At 39.6% G+C, this 24188-nt stretch overlaps 1 protein-coding gene across 5 annotated transcripts in view; it reads right to left on the bottom strand.

Moving 5' to 3' along the window:
* lpp (LIM domain containing preferred translocation partner in lipoma) overlaps positions 1-21063 on the bottom strand; it is a 136625-nt gene extending 115562 nt beyond the window's left edge. The window contains exons 1-3 of one of the 5 annotated variants that reach the window (XM_086224832.1): positions 20853-21062; positions 15427-15506; positions 14585-14689 (exon numbers count right to left, since the gene is read on the bottom strand). The gene's annotated coding sequence lies outside the window, so the exon portion shown is untranslated. Of the gene's footprint in view, positions 1-13694; positions 13862-13973; positions 14210-14584; positions 14690-15426; positions 15507-20852 lie in introns of those variants that run through there. The other 4 variants (XM_086224835.1, XM_086224831.1, XM_086224833.1 and 1 more) reach the window with 4 other exon arrangements.
* Between the last annotated feature and the right edge of the window lie 3125 nt (positions 21064-24188).

Genomic DNA, 24188 nt, shown 5'->3' with positions numbered 1-24188 from the left:
AATGATAATTGTGACTGAATTTTCTATTTCTGGTGCTGTGAATGTCCTACATTCTGTTTAGATACAGGTACGGGTGGGGGTGGAATGATTTTTGTCTCCAGGGCCCAAAGATGTGTATTCCTCTTACTGAGGAATGCTTTTGTTCTGATAAATTGACATTGTCAGTTTCCCACATTGCCACAGTGTGGCATATACTATAGGGAGCAGTAGTGGGAACACAGATGCTACATACGATTGGCGTCAGTCAATGTGACAGTTCTTGTTTTTGCTTTTCTTTTGAGGAGGGGGGGTGTCTATTTTTCTAAATCTGAACTTCCAAGTTGAGGAAGCAGGAAGGAATAGGAATTAATACACCTACACTCCCCTTCTCCCTTTAGAACGGCAAAAATCTCTTTGTACTCACATCGTAATTACTGGTGGGCGCCAGTTTGGGATTGTTATCCATGCCTCCTTCGCACTTTTTTTTGCAAGTATAATACAATATTTTGAGAACATGCAACTAAGTCTTTTCTCAACTTCACTTCAGTTTCTTGACGCTGTGCAAATCTTAAGGAACAATAATTGCTTGAAGGGGCATTCCTTGTTCTAGCATATTCTTCCTAATTTCAGAAGCACATGCCGAGTAGCCAAACGCAAGGGAAAAGGACAGAACAGAACAGCTGCGGTGCGGCGGACACGTTCCTTCACTTTAATTACATCCAAGCCTCATTTGGAAGTTAGCTGGTAAAACACAACAAGGGCCAATACTAAAGCTGCTACAGCAAACACCCAGGTTTCTGTGTTAAAAATATTAAATCACTGGTGATCATTGCTACCGCTGGTCGCTACCCGCATGCTCGTGTGTGACGTCTGGATAAATATTCTCCCAGTTACTGAGTCCTTTTAATGGGTGCAAATCAAACCTTGAAGGAACATCAGTGTATATCATCTTTCATTCTATCAGGTAACGTTCAGTGTGCACTGAGTTGATGAAAAATCAGAGGATGTGAGAAGAATACAAACATGAGTAATTAATTTTCAAAACTACAAAAATAAATGAATAAAAAAAGCTTGCTAGACAGGAAATTAATTTACAGCAAATTTTACAATCAAATAATCATTGAAATAAATTGATAAAACAAAATAAATACGAGTATTCGCTGCTCGTCTCTGCTTCTTGGTTTTATTCTACTATAAAGGTGAGTATATATAAGAGAAATAAGAAATAAGTAACATGTAAAATAACAGATTTTTCTTTCTTTTCTCATGTTTTTAAGAGTGATTAATATCATGTAAATATACATGGAACAAATGTAATGATCAATAACGAATTAAAACAAAACTATACAGTATTTCTTGAACTGTTTAACACTTAAAAAGATATACAAAATAGAATAATATTTATTGATTAAAAACGGCAAGTTAGGGGATGTAAGTGATGATAAACTGGCTAAATCTGTCACGTATCAATTTAAGCAGGCTTGCAGATTGTTTGGCATTCGTATTCACATTCAGAGCTCACTGTCAGCAGGCTTCACTGGCAGGCGTCCAAACAAAGAGACCTGTCCATTCTACTTTAAGACCCCTCTGCTGCTCAGACAGTGCGCACTGTAATACTTTGCCCCCTACACAAAAAACTCGACAAAGAAACTAACAGCCAACAAGGTATATTTACTGAACACAAACAGTTTTAATTATCCCTCTCTCACACACACACACACACACACACACACACACACACACACACACACACACACACACACTCTTCTGACACAGGGAATATGTTTATGGCCAAAGCTCTGAAAAATCGTCAGTAGGATTTCCCCCATCAAAAGACACCTTAAAGATCACCACCACCAACAACAACAAAAACGTGCTATACAGTCAAAACAACACCATACAAACTGCTGTGATTTTGCTTTTAAATTGCTCTGCATATTTCCATGCATAACACGCAGAATTCTTAACAGCAAATTACTGCTAACAGAATGGTTGATGAATTACATCCATCCCGACACCACTTCACACGATGGCTTTTTTTTTTGTAATAGATGTGAGAAAGATTTGAAAATCAAAGACATCAGGTTAAACAGAGACCTGCTGTCAAAGACTCTCAAGGACAAATTTTTCAGACAGTGCTTGGAACAAAAAAAAAAAAGGAGGTCCTGCACAGACAGTTCTTCAAAATGAGCAAATTTCACTCAATGCCAAATCTATCATGGCGACTAAGGTTCAACTATTTTACCTTTTGAAGAGCAAGGAAAAATCACAATGATTTAAATACTCCAATTATCGCAGCCATTAAACGTTCAGATAAAGTAATTTGCTATCAAACACAATTGATCACTGGAGTACGTTCAACCATTAACACAATTCTAAAGACCCGTAATCTGTCAAAAATGTAAATCAGAAATGTAATTTAGGCCCTGAAAAGGTCTTTATTCTTCAGTTTATGAAGAAGGATTCAAAGAGAATCAAAACAAGTGTAGTTGTGTCCCACTCTTCTAACGACGGATGTGTGGAGAGCCCAGTATTTGTATCTGTATTGGTTGGAGCTGCAAAATTATGAATATACTTTGAATTAAAGAAGCTATATGTTTCAAAATGTTTCCTTATTTTAGGGTATTCTTCAATAAACTATTTGAAGAAACATTAGCTGTTAACCAGCATTATCCTTCACATAATTGAAAAAAAAAAATTTAAGTAATACTGAGCTCGCAGTCCACACAGACTCATAAGTAGGGACATGAAATTGGATTTTATGCCAATATCTGACATGCCAATGCTTGTTAAACCAAACTGGCCGATAAATATTGACCAATGTCAATATTATCTATATAAAAACAAGCTTATATACTTTTTACATACTGAAAAACACAAGGAAACATGGTGAATGTAAAAAAATATGCTTGCTTTATATCCCAAATACTTGGAAAAGCCTTTGAATTTTATATTTACTGCATTGTTTCCTCATCCTTAGCAACAATGATGAGCAAAGATGAAGTGACTGAAGCAAAACTGTGCTGATGTGCGTAACAAATACGGGCCATCAGACAATAATACGATGGGTTCAAAAAAGACCACTTGTCACACCTGTATTTGTCTGCTGCGATATCTAAGACGAGAGCAAGCACAGATTATCTGAGCAGCAGCACCAGCATGTGGGTCAGCGAAAAAACTCACGTGTTTTGGGTTTGGTTTTTTTTTAGAGGAGGATCAATCCACATTGTTCATTACATTCCTATTAAAATACACACCTGCCAATACCGAGACTGATTCCTACACAATAGTCTATTTTTGTGAATATTGCTATTATTGCCGTTGCCATTACTTTTAGGGTTATATCATCAGGATGTAGTAAACACACAGCATGTCTTAACAAAAGGACAAAAATATACACAAAGTATTGAATGTATGCCAAAGCAATTTATTTGAAGCGTATGAATCGGTGACATGTCTCATGTTAGAGGCGAGTTCATGATTCAGTGCAAGCTCTGGAATGAGCTCTGGATCAGGATCACAATTCCAATGAAATCAGCCTATGTGTGAATAGTGTCAGCATCTGTATCCAATATTCCAGGTCCGATATCCCCTCTCTACTTTTTTGTTCATCCTGAATACAAAAGGGAAAATTTTCTTGACATGTTTACAAAATAATTATTCATACAAAATATTACTGATGCTCTTCCAAATAGGGTATTCAGCATGACCCCAATACTCCATACCTTCATGGTGCCCTCATTCCTCCATTTTGTCACCTATATCTCATGTGTCAGGGCGCTCATGCTATCTTTCTTACACCATTCCTGTGATACGGCTGCCAAAGCTGAGGAGTGCTGGGTCCATTTCCTCCGTGGACACATGCTTTCTAAGTGCTCTGACAAAGGACCATTTGATTGGGCCGTAATGTTTACAGCCTGAAGAGGCAGACCAAACCTATGAAAAATACATATCCCTCAACACACCTTGGCCTTTATGGTGTATTTATAACCACGTCTTTACAGCATCACAGCAAAGTGAAAGGCAAGCTCAGATTAAATTAAGACACGGTGCCCCCTCCACCAGGCAGAGTACAGTACCACTGGGCTTACAGGAAACCGCCTCAGGGCAGAGAATACCCTCGACAGGAAACAAATGGCTCATCTGATTTATACCTGACCTCCATTCATGAGAGGTTCACCTACCAAGAATAGAGCCAGGCCTTGCTTAGAGGGGAGCTGAATGTTCCTGAAACTTCCAGAGCCCCAGTTTGAGTGTGATTACACCTCTTGTTGTTGTGAATAGGTGGATTCTATTCGGGGTAGGTTACATCACATGGTAAGGTTCCTCTCTTACAATCAGGATTGAAAACAGTTCATTCTTATTTGTATTATCTTGAGATAATTTTCATATTGAGTTTGTACTGACCACACTCATTTATACATTTCTGGAGGATGAACTGATTCACTGGTGTGGAAAATAAAAATCCTCTTAACAGGAGGGATATCGGAAATTGAGGTTTGGAAATTCACAACAAGGAAACTTGAACACATCCAGACTCTCAGTGGATGGCCATTTGCCTCGACCCACAGAACCCTTGTCATAATTTATACACAGCTTTCAGTTCATGTACTGTATTATTCTTTCTATCAGTACGCACTAGGGATGCAGAGAGAAATTAACTGCAACAAATTCAGTTTGAAAAAAAGATGATATAAATGACAGGTAGCACGGAACGTACTAAAGTTAGGACTGCTGAGCAAAAGGTGTGAAAACTAACTCTGGGGTCAGTGAAATTAATTCAGAGGATAGTATGGAAGCTACTTATCAAGTTAAACTACAAACTGACTTTAGGAAGCAGCCACATCAGTTTTCAATCCTGGTTTCTTGATCAACTTTAACTTTGCCTACTTGCTGGACATGCAGTTTCTTTTGCAGTAAAGGAGCGGGTGGACTCAGGCTCAGATTTCCCTTCACTAAAATGAACTAAAGTTTGGGAAAACTGGGATTTTTTCATAATCTACTCCAGCAGTCCAACTGCTGATGCCTTGTGACCAGTTGGTCCCTTATGCTTAAACGGCCTCTTTATAGAATCCATTGCATTGTTTTGTTTCTGCAAAAAGAGATGAGAATTCTCCATCAGCCTGAGATTCGGTTGTTCATGTCTAAATCAACCAAACAGACGAATGTTGTGGAGTTTTGTCCGTGCACAGAACCCCTCAGTGTGTTATCTGGAATCTTCCATGGTGTAATTCCTCACCTACTCCCAAGTCGCCTCCAGTGAGTTTCAATTGACCCAGTTGTTTGCCAATAAATATCTATGCTGTCTGTTCCAACTATTCCCGTGTGACTGTTTGTGCCGTTTGTTGATTTCCCAGGTTTTTCACCAGACATGTTTATTGTCTGCAGCTAAGCGCTCCTTCCTCTTTGCCAGCCGCCCCATGACTCAGACTCTATGTCTACCATCGCCAACTCAGACTTTGACATGTGTCCTCCACTGAATTATAGAGTCAATATGTACCCTTTCTACTATGTGCAATACTTCAGACATCACACTGGCCACAGCAAAGTCTCTGCCCAAGTAACTAACAAGTGATTTCCCACGCGTTGTCCTCTTCCTCCACCAGAACTGTAAGTCCTTTCACTGTCCTGCACTCAAGCGTGTGTTGTCTATGAAGCCTCAGAGACTAGTGCAGAAAAAGGTTCTAACAACACAAGAAAAAATTTGGATTGTGTATGTGCAGTATTCATGTTACAAGGAGAAATGATGCAAATAAATCAATATCCATCAGACTTTGGCCTGTTAACCTTCAGACTGTACCAATGATTAAAGACTGTTTTTTCCAATGTTAATATCAGCAGGGTTTGCTCAGGTTTACAAGGAGAACAGTTTGTTCATTGCACTAGTTGTTCATATTTCATCTGATTGTATGTTTTGGCCTCAGCAGATTTTCCTCTGACAACTGAAAAACTGGGGATCACACACTGAAGATGTTCCACTTCAACTGAAGCCAACTGAATGCATCAAGCTCTCATGGAAACACCCAACAATCACAGACAACATACATGGAGGCAAGAGAACAGCTGTGTTATTATTTTGTAATATTGTGTATTAGAAAGAGGAAAAATGCATTTGGCTACAGTTGAGGAATGGTTGACACGTGGACTGAGGAGGAAGATGGAGGTAAGTGCCTCTAACTTTGGTAACATTAAATACAAGAGTGAAAGCGAGAATATGCAGGCTTATGCCAGGTGCCACAGATATCGTGGAGGAGATCATTAAAAACACAGGCTAATGCCAAATTAACTTCCGCCTCCTGTGCTTTCGTTGGCTACTGAGGGGAAATATTCCCAGTTTGGTTGGGTTATGACTGTACACTAACCTACTGCTTCCATTTGGAGTGAAATAAATCAGACTTGTTTGATATGCACCAACTCATGTTTATGTTTGCTCTCCACACACACACACGAGCAGATTCGAGTTTGTACCCCTAAGACACTTACAGATTTTTGAGCCAACATGCCACATCAACCGGCACGAGCCGTTACAGACTGGTGCATCCTAGTATACACTCTGAATGACTGTGAATCCTGTAGAAATTCCTACATGGAAGTTGTGTAGTGCATCTCGAGATTCAGCAATGTGTAGTTACGCGATGTAATGTTACACTAATGACTGTTAATAAAATGCTGACTGTTTATACCAAAAATATAAAAAGGGACACGTGGTTGATGCATCATTTTCCTTAGGCTTTGGCCCTCCAAATTCTCAATATCTTAATAGTTTTCCAATGAAACTTGTTCATTCAAAACATCTCCTGGAAAAATGTTATCTCGAATAAAAGAAAACTTGAAGATGAACAGAAGCACATGCTTGGGGTACCAGGAGGTTAACACACTGTTAACTTACTGAAGTGACCACAATAAACACACAGAGCTGTCTCATGAGAACATTCACACAAACAAAAACCGTACAGTAATTTTTCTATTGAGATAAAAGTCCTGATACTTCTTTTCTTTCATCAAAAAAATAAATAAATAAAAAGAAACAATTGAAGCTCGTAAAGACTATGAGCTAACAAACAATCTCTGATCGCTGGCAAAACAAATACAGGCTTTGGGTGTTTGTGTGTCTTCCTGATACTTCTGCAACAAATGAAAGTTAGGCCAGCGAAGGGATTTAGGCGATTAGGAAACACATCTAATGTACTGGATCTGCCTGTTGTTAACACAAGTGACCTCAAACCTGACACGTAAGGTCCTCTCAGCCTCAGCTTACGAGCTAAAAAAGCAAACAGGGTGCTCAGATAACAAGCAGGCCAGATATAGTGTGTAGAGTGTCAGTGCTGAGGGTGGCTGCACAATGGCACTTGATCCACCCCACACGCTACATCATATACAATTGGGTAATCCATTAATGAAGACTTCACTGGAACAACTCACTAAAACCCAGGACATGAGAATAGTCCAAGTAAAAGCATAAAGAAGCTTTTCTCTTTATGCTGTGACAAACCAACAGCTAGTGGAAGTCCCCTCCACCTCTTCCCATATACTTGTAATAGCATTAACAATGCTTTAAAGTCTAAATCTTATAGCATTAATGCTCTTAGCAGCAGCATAAATAAATGGCTTCCATTTAGTTAAGCCCAGGCTTTTTACTTTTGCTTGGTTCTATATGCTGCACTGAATCCAATATGGGTTAATCATTGTGAGCAACTGATCGACATAAACACAAACATACTCCATCATATTACAGATCTCTACTGGATCCCCGCTGGTCAACAAAATGTCAGCAAAGGGGGAAAAATACCATACCAATAGCACATTTGAGGACAGAGTGACACTGACAACTACAGAATGTGTTCAATGTCGTGTTTTTGTTCATCTCATGGTAATGTTTCAATAATCTATCCTCTTTCAACAACGTATTCCCAAAGGTAGGTGTCTGAAGTTGATCCTGAGTCATGCTCCTGTCCTGTTATTAAGGTCCTTCACCACCCTGCAAAATGCAGATTTGTCCAAATAAACACATCTAAAGAAAATAATCTTATTTAGCCGTGCTTCCATACGACATCAAGCCAATTTTAAGCAAATGTTAGAAATGCTGCTAACGAGGAAACGCTACTTATATTTAAATCAAGTGGTTTGAAGCAGATAAACCAGGCTCCATGGGACGTACTTCCATCAGAGGATGATGATGGAGGCAAAAATACAATGGCTGTAACAGGGAGTGAGGAAGAAGAGGAAGGTCCATAGCCATTTAACAAAAAAAAACAAAACAAAAAAGAGAGGTCTTGAGGAATCACCCTTCAGTTGTACAAGTTGTAATTTCTCTTCTGTGCCAGCTCATAAAATGGAAAGTTTTGGTGGCAAAAACAGCTGGTTAGTCACCTGAGTTTAAGAGTCAGCATGTAAACATGGTATAGTTGACATGCAGTCTCTCAGATCCAAATCTAGAAAAGTGTTTAAGGTCAGACGGTTGAAAAGTATCTGCAAACATCAATACCATTTTAAATGAAGTGTTATGTGGTGATACATTTCTCAGCTATATTGCCCAGCTGTAATTACACACAAACATAAATTCATACACTGCCTTGATCTTTTCAGGGGCGAGTACGCGGTTCTGTGAAGACTCAGTCCCAGGTGGAAAACATTGCCAGAACAGGGACAGTGAGACAGAGAATGATTTGGGTCAGTAGGTAATTGCATTCCTGAACCACTGAGGACTTGTTGGCAATTAATCCTACCGATGAGCCATGTGAAATAAGCAGAAGTACAGTTAGCCAGCAGATGTATGCATGCAGCTCCGTTAGCATAGCTCTTGCTAACTGTGGTGGGCTAAAATCTCCGCTGCTGATGTTTGACTCAGCACAGCTTCAATGACAAGTTTAGTCTGTTGCAGGATAATAAGTGCAGCGATGAAGAGGTGGAACACAATAACCCTGATTCTTCGTCACACAAATGGCCACCGCAGTGCCTGAAACCCTGATGCACCCTGACACCTCGGTCTTTAAACGTATTTTATTTTAGAAGCATTCCTGCTCCTGTTCTTAATCAAGGTCAAGGAAAACCTGTTGCAGTTTATAAGCTAGATTGAAAATGAGTCTAGCATTACTTTTGAAGGCAAAGGCATTGGTTTTAAAGCATCGCTTTTAATGCATCATTTGAACTTTATACTGTAATACTTACCTGGCAGTAACAGAATTATGATTATAGCTGTGTTTTTCAGCTTTGTAGCTCTTTAAGGAAACAGGTAACTGACAACAGTGCCAATATTTAGAGTTCACTATATCATTCACAAATACATAATCAGAGTTTATTAAACTGCTTGTGCTACGATCCGTTCTGCAGTCAAAGGCTAAACAATGTTTCAACCTTCATCCTATTGTCACTATGATCAGGTTCAAGTGGTTTGTATGTTTTGGCACTTAATTAATGGTCCTGTGTTTTGCCAACAACATGCTTCAGTAAGTTGAGCGTCTTAAGAGGCCAGCATCTGTCGCTGCATGCCAAGCAAGTGTATCAGTCCCATTGTGTAAAATGTCCCATTAGCCTCAAGCTTCTGCCTAATCTCAGATTAATCACTTAGTGCCATCTGATCCTAAATGATAGTGGAGGACAGAGAAAATGTTTGTTCTGGCACACAAGCTCTTGACTGTCCGTGACTGTTACCATGATGACAATGAGAATGTACTGGTTAATTGATGTTCAAAAATAGAAATCTTCACCAACCAGAATGTGGGATGACAAGTGTTGGGTGACATCAACCTCAAAAACTGAATCTGGACACAAATCAACAACATCATCAACAGGAGGAAGCCAGGGGTCATTTTCAGGGAAGTATCATCCTCATTTTAAACAACAAAGAGCAGTTCTAGTTTTGTCCTTTGGCCCATGGAGCCTGACAGCCCCCAAAAGTCTCTCCTCTTTCAAAAAGAACTCTTCTGGACAAGCGACAGGGAATTTAAGGAGGGAGGAAGATGAAGGCAGGAATGTAGACAAAATCAGATAAATACTGCCCAAAGTATTTCAGACTTTGAAGACAGAGTTCTTTCAATCCAGCTTTCCTGCTCCTCATATATTCCTTATGAAAAGTGTTAAATTAATGGATAGGGCTTCCTAAATGTATTACAGTTATATGAAATGGTCATTGAGCTCTCCTGGAGAAGGACAAGGATGAAAAATAACATTGAAAGTCAACGTTACATTCCAGCTTCAAACCATATTGAGTGATTGACTTCTTGAATGCACAGTGAATATAGAAAGACTTGTTCCAACATTGACTCCTGACTTACTTCTACATTTCTGTTCACAATTATCATTTACACTATGGTTGATTTCTGCCCTGCTCTCCAGGTGAATACTGTCCAACATCAGCGAAGGATGGCAGCATGCATTCATCTCATCAATTCCATCAATAGGATGTTTCAGCCCTCTAAAAACTCTGTAATGTTTTCATATAATCAGTGTACCAGTACTTTTTGAATATCTGTGGTACATTTGAACAATAATGCAAAAATACAAAGTACAAATAGTCAAAGTTTCACAAGTGATGTGGAATTTGCATACTCCTTCATCTGTGCTGTACTTTAGTATTTTTATACAGAACATAACCAACAAACTCCCCGCTATGAAGGATGGTTCTGGGATGGACATAGGCCTTGAGAGAGCGAACATTTCACTCACAATTGCAACCAAAAAATAGATGACAAATGAAAACTGTTCTGAGAAGCACAGCAGCTAAAGACGCAGCTGTGTTGCGTTCCAGCAGCATTGCAGCAGACAGAGTTGATTGTGTTCATTCTAGACAACGCTTGTGATTTCACCAAAAACACAAAGGTTTGCTTCAGGTGTGTCACAGAAGCAGCTAAGCGCTCTGCTCTGCAGCGAGTCTATTTTTGAAGGACACATCCAGCTGCACTAAAAAGATTATGTGAGAAAGGAAGACCCCACATGAATGGCATGGAGTATCCAGTCAATTTTCAAAATAAAACACCACGTACACACTCCTGCTGAGACAGACAATCTACCAAGGTGCTCACAGGTAGAAAAGGCAGCATCAAGCCCTGACATAGTGCAGAGGCTGGGGGTCTGTTATTGTTTTTTTTATTTGAAAATGGATCATTAAATCTCTAACCTGTCTTTCAGTTCTGTTGCTGGTGGTTCCACTTCAATCTCTACTCTTGGGTTCAGAAAATAATAGCTGTGCTCATTAGTTGCAGAGTAATCAAGACTTAAAGACAAAAACAGAAAGTAATCAAACCCTTAAAGTGATTCTCCTAAATAGGAAAGATAATCTCCACTTTAGCTTGATTCTCCTCAGCTCAGTTGGATCCTCAATGTAATTGCTCGTGTTAATCATGTATTAATTTGTTGACGAGATTCATTTGGAAGACTTGCCTTGAAAACATACAATTGCTCCCAATCTTGGGATGCCAGCATCATGCATTAAGGACAGGAAAGTAGAGTGAGACCAGATTAAGTTTCAGGGTGATGATATGCTGCCAGAGACTGATGTTATGCGATGATCTCTTTCTTTCACTACTTATTCAGGGAGTAGAAGAATTCCTCCTTCTGTCCATTATCCTGCTCCTGGAGGTTGGTTCAGACCAGGGGGTTCTGTCTCAGCCAGCAGCTACATTCACATGGGTCTGACACATTTTAAGATTCTGTCAAATTAAGAGTAAGTCTTCAGCAGCATACAAACAGCTTTCATTTTAGTTGGCTCATAATATTTTGCATGGAATTAGATGAGTTGTTCTGACTGGCTTTAGAATCACACAGCTTTTATTGCACTCACACTAAGAAGCATCCACTTCTCGTTTTCAGAGTCCACTTCCTTGATTCTGTCAGCATTGTTTACGCATCACGGATATCATAGGGCCCAAGGTGTCTTCACCTCTCTCCTTGCTAGCTCAGCCATTTTTGTCCCAAATTGCAAACACACACAAAACTCATTTTAGCCTACGTAATGTAAAGTAAGTTCTCAATAACACTATCAAGGCAGTGTTTAAAAGTAGCAATTTTTCATGCTTTTTATGTCAGTTTTATTAGATTTTTTTTTGTTCATGCGTTGACAAAAAAATCAGTGTTTTCTGCATTCATAATTAATTTAAGAATTGTGATACATTTTACACCTTGACAAGCCCATTTTGCCCTGAAACATCTAGAAAACTAGAGGGGTTTCTTCAACTGTATAGCTTATTCTACACCCACAGAAAACACAATTTTTCCAGCTCTGCTGCAGAATGAAACAGACATCAAAACCAAAGACAGCTTAGACATTTCATTTCTATGAAAAATGACTTGACTCTGCCCTACTGATCATTATTTATTTATCTATTTCTAGTCAAATAACAATACCTGAAATGCTACATGAAACCTTTTTGCTCCTTAGTTTCTAGTGCATTCAGAGCTGATATAACAGCCACATCATTTCAGGTACTGTTATTTGACTAGAAATGGATAAATAAATGACTAGACTTTGCCCTACCGATCATTATTTACAGTATTTATCTATTTCTTATCAAATAACAATTCTTAAAATGATGTGGCTGTTATATCAGGTCAAAATGCGCTAGAAACTGAGCAGCGAATATGTTAAAATATTTCAGCGAGAAAACAAGAGTATCCAGTTAGCGTTTATGAAAAAATGACCTATGACACAGAAAAGAACTTCAAAGCTAGAAGATGACACAAGCTGGGGTTACATGGACACTAATATTCCAAAAAAATCAGAATAAAAATGTCTCATGATAACGACTCCACAAGAACAGGATGACCCAGTCAGATTGGGAGAGGTGGCGTACAACTTTCATAATCTGTTCAATAGCCAAATATTAACCTGGTACAGTTGGAATCTTATCAGAACAGTTCGAGACACAGTCCACGTGACCAAGCCAACATTCCCACTGTAATTCAAAGATAAAAGTAATTAGAAAAAAAGACCTCACCATCCCTGAAGTCAGCAGCATCACCCCTTGCAGCCAAGTAAAAAAATCATTTACCTCTTCCCTCTACTTGTGAAGAAAAAAACTGCCAGGCACCTGTTTGAAGTGTGAGAGGAAAAGCCAGGAGGAAGGGCAGACCTGTTAAAGTGTACTTATCAGTGAGAGGGGATGCTCGCAAAACCAGAATTCACCAGTGACCTCAGCTGCCCCCAACTCACTCACACACCTCCAGACAAACACACACACAGGGCTATGAAACAGCTTCTACCCATCCATCTTCTTCCGCTTATCCGGGGTCAGGTCGCGGGGGCAGCAGCCTAAGCAGAGAAACAGCTTCTATTCTGAAATACTGTATCTATACAATTCCTGCAAACAGTTCAAACTTTAACAAACATCTGCATATTACTGACAAACAGAGGTCCATCACACCATCCAAGAATTTCTCAGTGTAGTCCTGACTTTGTCTTTGAGACCCCCACTTTAAAAATTATCCCCAATATCAAGTGAGTGTGTCAACAGTCTGAACTGTGTCTCGCTTGTTCCCGTATTTCAGACATGCACAGGAACACTTTGCATCTGCAGAATCAGTAATGGCAGCTTTCAGTTTCCAAGAAAATCTTTTTCCCTACTGTGAAAAAGACAAGTGCATTTTTTTTAACGCTTCTTTAGCTTCCTTTGTATTAGAACATCCATACAGCTGTTTTGACAATTACAAATTGCATTCTCTCTCTCTGTACACTCATGCTACCGTACAACTATAATAGTAAAACAATAAGTAATACTCACGGCTTCACTTTAGACCACTGACGCACTAAAAACTACTAGCCTCTCTAAATGGCAGTCACTTGGAAGGCTTCTCTCACCCCTTGAAATCCTTATGCAGCTGAAATGACTCACATCCCCTCTTCCAACCTCTGTCAACCATCATGAGGAGATAAACATTTCCAAATATGGAGAAAATATGAAGTCAGTATTGAGGGCAATATCAGTTGGTTTGCTTTTAGTTTGGAATGCCATACTCTGCGAGCCAGAGTCACTCGACAGAGCCAGTTTTGTGGTGCATACCTTTCACTTGGAATAATAATGATGATTGTGGAGAACTTTTCTTTTTGGGTTTGTTCTGACCTAAGATGGGTAAAACTGTAAGCCTGCCCCACACACTCCTCTTTTCAGACTAGACAATAAAAACATGTAGAGGAGGAGATGCATGACCATGAAACTGTACATCTTAAGAGATTGTTGGAAAATACTGGAGAATTTTAACAAATTTTTAGATAATTTGTCATCAAATCACCAGGGGTAGAGTAGCAGGTAAAGATGACCCATTTACTCTGAGAGGCCTCCTCATGTGGATTTATTCAAGTGATTAAGAATGTAACTCTGAAAACTCCCCAAGGAGTGGCATGGGTCAGCCGGAAGCCCGGTAAAAATAACAGCTGCTAGGGGACAAAACGACACCCTGCCTGGACTACATTTATAATGAGGAGCACCTTCTACCCACTTCCTTGGAATCCACAAGCAGTGGACAGCATACCAAAGAGTGGGCTTTTCTAACACTTTAAATCTATGTTTACTATACAGCCTCAATTTTTCTGATTAATTTCAATGGTGATATTCTTTGAAAAGCAAACAAATTAAAATTATACTGAAACTTAACATTTTATTATGTAACCTACTTTTATATGATGTTCTACAACCGTCGTAGTCCTTCACATAACTTTTGTGACTTGACTGTAAAAGTTGCCGTGACACCTTCAAGAACTAGCGGTTCCACTTGCACTCTGTGAATCAGAGAAAAATGAGGTGGCTCACTGAGGGTCGGACAACATCAGTAGTCATTCAAGGGGTCTTTACCAGAGCTGAAAGCGCATGTGAGCTAGTTTTCCCAGCAGCGAGCTAACATCCAATGGAAGCAAATCAATCTAAAGTAGCACGTCAAAGACAGGCATTGAAGTGAAAGTCAATTAAAATCAGAAATACAAGAAAAAAATACACGAAAATTTTTAAAAATCCAATCATCCTCTCACACACCTCAAAGACTCTGCACAGCTCTGCCGAGTGACCACTCTTCTAGTTGCGAATCCACAGCTGAAGCCTTATTTGGCTGAATGTTTCCAAAACTATTCAAAATATGCTAATTTTTTTCACCCCCAAAGTACAATGTAATATTTCTTCAGGAATTAATGAAAATGTCAAAAACACAATATCGAAGAAAAGCAAATCCTAAACTTAAACCTCCATAAGCGTCTGGAAATATTCCCAGAAGTATTAGAAATGTGCCTTTTTCCTTTCATGATGCTCCATGTAATCTTTCCTTGGAAATGAATAAGAATTTTCAAAAATGTCTAACAAGGACACTTAAACTGCAAACATAACATCCTGCCTTTAACACAGGTAATTAAACCGCTACATGCCATCCAATTGTTTTTGTAACCTCTTTTTAATGAAATACTTGGATCGTCAAGTTTGGCTGACAGTAATAACTGAAGTACAACAAGTACAGCCAAAGTTACCTTACCTTTCTGCTCTCTGGATGGATGGAGCTTCTGGAAGATTCTTGATTCAATGCCCTGGACAGTGTGTTCCAATCTGTTGAGACTGAGAAATAAAGAAAACTGGGTGTTATGAGCAAGCTTTACTTTCACACTATTTCTAAGGAATACCGAGGGTGAGGCCATCTTTAATTATCCCAAATCTCACATCCGCTATGACTTTGCAAGATTTGCGTACCAAATGCCAAAAACGTGGAAAATTACCAGAAAAAATGAATTAAAAGGTGAGTATTTCCAAGAATCAATGAATAATGGCAAGAATTATAGATGGAATCATACATTTCAAAGACACAGATGTACAGTTTACATGTACACATGCATGACCCAGCTCCCATATGTAAACTGCTAGGCTGGATAGCAAATCCGATTGCAAACAGTTATAATAATGTCATAAATGCACATCTTAAGTTTAGATGTGTCATTAGTTTAGATTCTAAACTAAAAATTTATTTTGGCGAACCAGATTCCCCTTGTTGCAGATGCACGGCCCAACCAAAATACGCAGACAGCAAGTGGAGAACTGAGTAAAACCCAAAACTTTCCCCACCTGCAACTGCGGGGCCATGTTCAGGGCCATCTATAATTTAAACACTGATTTTTAAACTTAATTTTGTGACACAATCGCAAGGTGGCCTTGTTCTAAGGACGTCAACCACTCTGGCCTCAGAAAAATCTGGCGCGACCCTAAGATTTAATCCTGCCAAGTCAGTATCTGTTTTGTCAGGTCTCAATTGAAGGTCAGTTTGTTCCTGTGTAATCTGAGTAATTCAACAATTTATTTTAATCCATTCATCCAAAAGCTCTTTCCTCACACCAACAGACCAACAATGGGTTTCAGAACTGTGACTCGGAATAGTTTCCATCATTGTTTCATGAATGATATTAATAATCAAGTATGCATACTTTTCAAGTTTCAAGAAAACAACGTGGTTCTACTGCTTATTTCTAAACAATGTGTACCAGGGAAACACTGAAGTGGATTCACCACCAATGTCGTCTGAACAAAGACTGGTTCTACTAGTTAGCAAGAAACCAGCCTGCTTATGGGGAACTGACTCAACTATACCAAGAATTAACCTTGTTAAATTAGAAATAATAATAATAATAATAACACAAGCAGTAGAAAAGGGAGGGATGGATAATAATGCCAGCATAAAAGCTATTCCATCATTAAGTCTGGTTATAATACCATTAATATTAATGACAAATCAATAAGTAATCACGCATAAAGTTATCTTGGACTGGTGAAAAAACAGGACAGCATTTTACGGTTGAATATTCACTTCACTTTCCCCCTGGTTGTGTAGAGTGTTTGGTGAGAATATACATATACTTCCTCACTCAGCATTTTTGCAATCCAAATTCTCTTATGGACCTTGAAGTTGCTAGCAATAGCAGGTAGGTGATTTCTGATGCAAAAGCGAACTCACTTTTAAAAACACGTGATGCACACTGCAATGTAGAGCAACAAACCCACAAGCAAATTCCTGTTACATGAGACGGGGAAAGAAGTTTCTTCGATATTATTTTTCACTCTGTGTGTTTTTGCACAGAGAGCGACTAGGACAGGCTAGAGGAGGGAGGGAAGTGAGCAGCATGCATGGTAATTATTGCAAGTTAAGTAGTCAGTATGTAACTAGAGGAAAAAGTCCAAGGAGGCGGAATCATTCAGAGCATGTCAAGACACTCTTGTTCACCTGTTGTGTGCTGCAGTGAGCCCCAGTCTAGCGTTCATTCATTCAGCTATGTAAATGGACTTAATTAAGACAGACAAGTGTATTGTTTTGCAACGCAGCATACGACACATCCCGCTCCAGCCTGTGAACATAGCAGAAACCGTTGGCAGGCACTGACATGTCAACGATATGAAATCTGCTGTGTCACAGGTTTCGTTTACGCTGGATGGATGTTATTGTTATCAGAACAAAAAAGACACTCTGTTTCCACTCTGCGCTTTTTTTTCGGAGGGGGGGGTGCAAATTTTAGAAGATGCAGGTGCTGTTAACATTAAAATATTACTGGTGTTTTTTAAGTCATTGTGATCCAGTCTCTCCACAGCCGGCGTCACTCTCAAAGACTCTATTTAAACTGTGTGCTTGTCTGACTTCACACTGTGCACACTCTGAGACACTTCCAGTCTAGACACATGGCCAGACTACAACTCGTCCACTTTACATAAGGGATTAGGGGGAGATGCATCAAAGCACAACAGTAAGAAACCAGCATGGCCTAAGCTAATAGCAGAGATGTAGCTCACACTTGGCCAAGTCCTCTTGTACCATGCTGTAGCACCCCTCCCCCCTCCCGAACTCACATTGCTCTGAGTCTGAGCACGCTTACGTCAAGCCAGTTTGACATCATACTGTATTTCATCACAGGAGCAGGACAGGTCAGACTGTCTACTACACATTGCAGGAGAGGTGGCAAGTTTGCTACCTCTATTTTAGCATCGCTAACATTCAGTGAGTGAGCAGCAGGCAAGAGCCAAAGGAGAGAAGCTGGTTCTGCAGAGGGGATGGGACTCAAGAATATAACCTTTCCCAAATGGTCCAGGTCATAGAAATCACACGACTCTAAGCTTATCAGCACTGCTCTGTACTGATGCTTCCATGTTTTTTGATGGTAGCCCAGTGCAAGACATTGATGTCAAAACTCAAGTGTCAGCATTGATAAAAATCATTGTGGAGTGGAAGAAACCATCCCTATCAGTTGTAATACGTGAGATTAGAATTTTTGGATCAAATAATATCATTCTACACAACAAAGTCTTACAGTGACAGTAAAAGCTTTCTATTCTATTTCTACTCTGTTCTGTATTGTGATTCAACACAATATAAAATTAAATTTACTTAAAAAACAGATCTTGGCCACATCGCCACCACACAAACGCTCTTTCAGCTCACAGTGCTAAGCAGCCGTTTCTGTGTCCAATATCGGCTAAGCTCCAGTTCAGGATCCTCAAAAACTCTTCACAACTTTTGCAAGAAAACGTTTCGTTCCGTTGCACAAGTTGTTGTTTTTTTTTATTATATCTTGAGTTGCTGTAATGCCTCTAAACAAAGACAGCACCCAGACCTCTCATGTGTTTCCTCTTTTGGTACAACATCAAAATTATGACCATATATGACAGTAAAAAGTAATATAAGTACAAAAACATGACTTTAAATGTAGGTTCTTGTTGTAGGCATTTAAATAAATGTAATTTCCTGCTACAATCTTTGTTTGGATTGTTGAATGTAGAATACATGTATATGTATAATATATATATATATATATATATATATATACACACATATACATGTATATACACATGTATATGTATAATATATATATACATGTATATACACATGTATATATATATATATACACACACACACGTATATATATAGAGAGAGAGAGAGAAATAGATATATGATAAATATATAAATATGTACATATACATACATATATTTGTATGTATGTGTGTGTGTGTGTGTAAGACACAAAACATCGGCTCTAAGGTATTATATAAAAATAAGGTTTAGCAGGTGAAAACAAACAGCTGGTCGTCACATTTTGTAAAAGGACACTTACTGAAACCCCCAACGTCCTGGCATTATGTTCAACTCTAAAATGCTCCTTTTGAACCCAAGAATATTCTGCTTCTCCTTTCAGCAAAAGACATCCTCATTAAAATATGCCGTAAACCACATTAAGTAGAATAACTTGATTAAACCTACCAGGAGGGTCTGAACTCAAAAGGAAGCGGAGGCACTCATCTTTTAACTTGAACATCACCAGCGCTGTCAAATGTGTCCTTTTTAACCACAGATATTAAAGACTGATCCGTTTAATGTTGCCCAAGTCAAAAAAAAAAAGTTTTTGAGTGACGCAGATGTATTCAGTTTGATGACAGTGCACACTGGGGACATTAATGTTATTGATTTTAAATTCACACCATATCAAAGTCTTTAAAAGTCCTTCTTTAAAAGAGGAGCGTGAGTCTTCTTTTCCTGTTCATTGCATTTAATGGCAGACCCATTTCTATAGCGCAAACCAAGACAGACCTTGATAAGACTGTCTGGCGATTACCAGCGAGTCATCAATGTGTGACTTTGACCCATGAACAGTAAGATGCCGTAGGTAAAGATAAACTGGAGGCAGTGACAGGCATGCCTTCAGTTAGGGCTTTATAATAAGAGATTCGAAATGTCACAGTAAATGTAGAAGTATATGTTTCCCTTCCTGCATCCACTAACACACAATAATTGAAGTTGTAGTGGTCAGTCAAAATGGTTTGAGTTTCGTCTTTTGATAAGAACAGACATCACTTTACTTTTTAATTTTAAAAATCCCTTCATCAAGGACAAGATGACATTTAGATAGTTTACGGCACGGTTCTGACACTGAGACGCATGTCGACAACAGGCGAAACTACTGTTTGGTCTTGCGTTGATCATAATGTCTGCGTTACAAGTTCTACTCCAATTAAAAGTTTGGTGAGGGGTGAAAAAAATAACCTACATAGAGTTTCAGTGAGGAGTCAAACTTCGGGGAGGCGCCAGGTCAGACCTGTGTGTCAACATTAAATGAGACCACATGATGGCCTACTTCTTTTGTCTTTCCTCTCAAGGTGTCAACGTTTATTCCAAACCAGGGCTCCTCGGCTACAGTAGGCCCGCACTATCACGTTTGTTCGCCAACTGATCAACAGTAGGCTAACATTACTACTCTATCATTACTGTTGTACCAGGAATGTTCATGTGGGTACATAACAAAGCGTGATATTCATTTAATGAGCTAAAATAATACAGAAGTCACAGCTCGTTAACTTAAAACGACGTGGCGTTATCAGTGCGGCCGTACAGTCCGCTCGCGGCGCTACTTTCTTTTTTTTTTAACGCAAAAACTAGCTAACTGTTACTTAAGCTAACAGTCGTTCCTTTATCCGCCTGGGCTCTAAAGTTCATTTCAACGACACATTTCTCTGAGCAGGGTCCTCTCATGTTCCTCCGGTGACAGCCTGTCTTCCGCATTGCTCAGCAGCAGACCACTTGGCTAAAAACAGAAACCCCAGAGACGCCCAGAGTCCCTTCAAGCAAAACTTGACGCCTAACTATGTCTTATATTTTAAACGCACGGCTGCACATAGTTGAGTACTAGCGAGCGACAAGTTAGCCCAACTAGTTATTCCCGTGTAAAACTGGAATAAGCCAAGGCTATCGTGTGTCCACGCCCTCGCCGTCAACACCGCTACAGTTAAATCATATTAACGTTTCAGCCGAGCAAATTGAAGACGAGCTTCTCCAACTATGCTATCAGGCATATTTCACATTAACATCCGCTCGACCGCAGCCGGTAAGAAGGGACTCGACGTTTAAAAGCGCCAGAGGAGTGCTCGGTAGCCGCTTACCTCGCTTTCTAGGAAATACAACACAGGAGCGAATCCCACCAAAAAACAGTGAAACTTCTTGATCCAAATTCTGGGAGAGTAGTAGGGCAGTGACGTCACGCGGTGAAATTCCAGCCGTCTGAGTGAGTTCAGAGGTTTGCCCATGTAAGGCAGCAGGCCAGCGGTGTCACCCGGCACAGCACCCCGGCTCCTCTGCCTCTGGCCACAGCTCCCGCTGCCGCCACACAAGGATGTAATAAAAGAAGAAAAAAAGAGAATAGTAACAGATATAGATATATAGATATAGATATATGTGTGTGTGTGTATATATGTATATGTATCTATGTATTTATATGAATGCAGAGTCCCTCTTTTTTTTCCCCAAGCTAATGCTAAAAAGTTGCCTTAATTCCCCAAATAGATTTAAATTTTTAACTTAAAGTAGCTTTAAGAGATACACATTTCAAACATGGATGTTTCTCACACACGTACAATTCTGTTATTGGAATACAACATTTTTAAACAAATACAACAACACTTTGAAAATAAAACTGTCAGGACTCTAGTGACTGTCCAAATACATGTTTGGGAGTAAAAGAGATACTTCACCCCCAGTACTCCCAGTCACTCATAGCTGTATTGAGCTCCTGAGAATGTTTTTTTTTCTCAGTGTGTGACTTCATTTTGTCTCCAGAATGCAGAGAGACACAGGTACGTTTATGCTAGCTTGAAGCTAATGGCGCTTCATAGTCACCAACAACAAACAAGTCTGAAAACATCACTTTACAAACCCTCGAGAGCATCGTGCTGTGTAAACCATGTCGTCTTTATTAAGCTGCATACTCAGCAATCCAGCAACACACTGATTTAAGGTAAAAGTAAATTCATTTCAATGCTCCAGAGCGTCGCTGCTGTGAACAAGCACCAACAAGCCACCTAAACACAGAGCACAGCATGCGCAGGGCCTCATGTAGGACAGTGCGCAATTGATGCACATTATGCACACAGCACTGAAGTGAAGAGTGCGCATCACCACAGGAGAGAAAAGAGACCCGTCACCTGACACTGCCGGAATCACTGCAACGGTTGACAGCAATCAACATCTGACCTGACCAATCATTGATTAGAGACACCGGGGACGAGCAGAGTCAGACAGACGTCATGGTGAGTCAGAAGCATGCGAGAGGGGAGAGATGAAACCACGGTGCATGCGCTTCACCTAAAGGTGGGTATGTTGTTGACATAAAACTGTCAAAGTTGAGGGCATAAACACCTCAGAGAAGCTCAGCGCTAGCTTGAAGAGAAATTACAGAGAAATGTAGATATCAATGTGTGTCGCTGACTGTTTGTCGGTAGATAAACATGTCTTCCTTGGTTTGTACATAATAATCATGATAACAGTAAATCATAAGAGAAGAAGTAGTTTTTATTCTTTTATCACAATTGTTGCGAGTATTTGCAATCAATCCTTTTAAGGCTTTATTTTCAGTAATTTCACAGCTACAGATGCATCAGGTTTATTTCTAAGTTTTTCCAAGTTATTTTACTATTTATTCTTTCTAGTTAAGGTTAAAAGTTTTCGGATAAACTGACTTTTTTTTTTGTGGTCATTTTAGCTTCAGGGTAAATATACGTGGGTGGTTCACTCTGGACACGCAGAGGTGAAAAAACATCTCCAGGAGCTCCAGACAGCTACTTGTCAACTTGAAAGGCAAAAAACAGAAGCTCTTTTTGGGTGGATTCACCGAACAATGCAAAAGCTACATACTTCCAACATACACACATACTTCCACATCTCAGAGGTAACAAGTTGTCGAATCCCTTGTCTGTTGTTGGCCTTTTTAATAACAGTGGGGTTTTTTTGGGTTGTTTTTTTTTACGTATAATAATATAATTAAGCCCCGTTTCATTTAGGGCTCTGGCTAAGTTAAATGGCTGTATACCTTAAACAGAAGGCGCCTGTTACTGTTTTGATCCCGTACCCTTTGTTTACCCTGCTATGACATGTCAAAGTAGCTGCTGTGAAAAGGGCTTATTGTACCAGAATAGAATATTTTAACACAAATACAACAGAACTCTTTGAATATAATCACTGCAAAGTGTAGCAACTCACAAATAGAGCTGCGATAGTACCTCATCGACACAGGGAAAACATTTAGGGCAGCTTACTTTTGTTGCTCCTTATGCTGAGTTTACCTTGTCTCGTACTCTCACCTTTTTTTTTAACATGTTATTTTATTTTAAAAAAAAAAAAAAAGGCAGTAACTTTTTTGTATTCCTCAGGAAACACAAGCTCCGACCATGGTAATTGGACAAATGGCTTTGAAATTGCAAGGTGCTGGCTAAAAAAAGAAAGCAGCGTGCTAGCGCTTCATTGCTAAAACTGAGCACTCAACCAGTGAAGGGTGAACTGAATACATGCAAACAGATTCAGACTCAAACAAATGCTGCACGCTGCAGTGCTCCCATGCACTGGAACCCGCGAGAAAGAATGGATGCTCATTAGAGTTTCCAGTTAACAACAGAAATATGGACTGACGTATGTGTATATATAGTATATCTATAAAAATGTATGCTACTGAGAACACTATTGACTTTTGACTCTATACTGACTGACAACAGGGACAAAGGATGTCAGAAATACTGTATACTGGCCACTGTGCCACTGGCAGTGTAAATGATAGCCATTAGCCTGTCTCTTTACCTGTTCAGCAGGGCTGTCAGAGTAAACAGCTGGCCAGGTCTGAGCCCAGCATTCTTTATTTTTCCTCTGTCTAGAGATGCTCTGCGAAGGGAAGCTTCGGGAGTGTGTCTAAATGTGTCTGAAAGGCCTCCGCGCCGGTGCTCTCCCTGTCACATCATCCTCACTCGGTCCACGTTTTCCCGTCTTTGACATACATCTTTGATCTTTCTTACGTCACAAGAGTAGAATGTTCTTTGGAAATGAGAAGTAGGATACACAGTGACCTCCACCAGTGTTTTGACAGTAGCGTTCTCTTCTCTATAAATGAGAAAACAATAATTAAAGATTTTCAGACAGCAGATTGTTGACCCTCGGGGATTTACATAAATTAAAATCAAGTACTAAGAAATACATCACGGAACTATGGCCCATAAGTGGTCCAAATCCTGAGCTAAATGTGTCCATGTGTTATTTCATGTGTTAAGTTAAATCTAAATGTATGTGTAGGTAATGGAAGTACTTTGTGTTGCTTGAGAGTCGAAGGATTTCTGAGGATGTCTACAAGCAGCACACCAACCGACGCAGGCTGCACACGGCAGCCAGCAGCACGTGTGAATATAAAGTTAAAAGCTCATTTATCTCTGGCCGTATCCGTCTGTTGCTATTAGCTCCAG

This window comes from Aulostomus chinensis, chromosome 14 (genome assembly GCF_037954235.1).
Source record: "Aulostomus chinensis isolate RoL2024-O1b breed Wild chromosome 14, RoL_Achi_v1.0, whole genome shotgun sequence".
NCBI lineage: Eukaryota > Metazoa > Chordata > Actinopteri > Syngnathiformes > Aulostomidae > Aulostomus > Aulostomus chinensis.
This window is presented reverse-complemented; position numbering and strand designations above follow the sequence as displayed.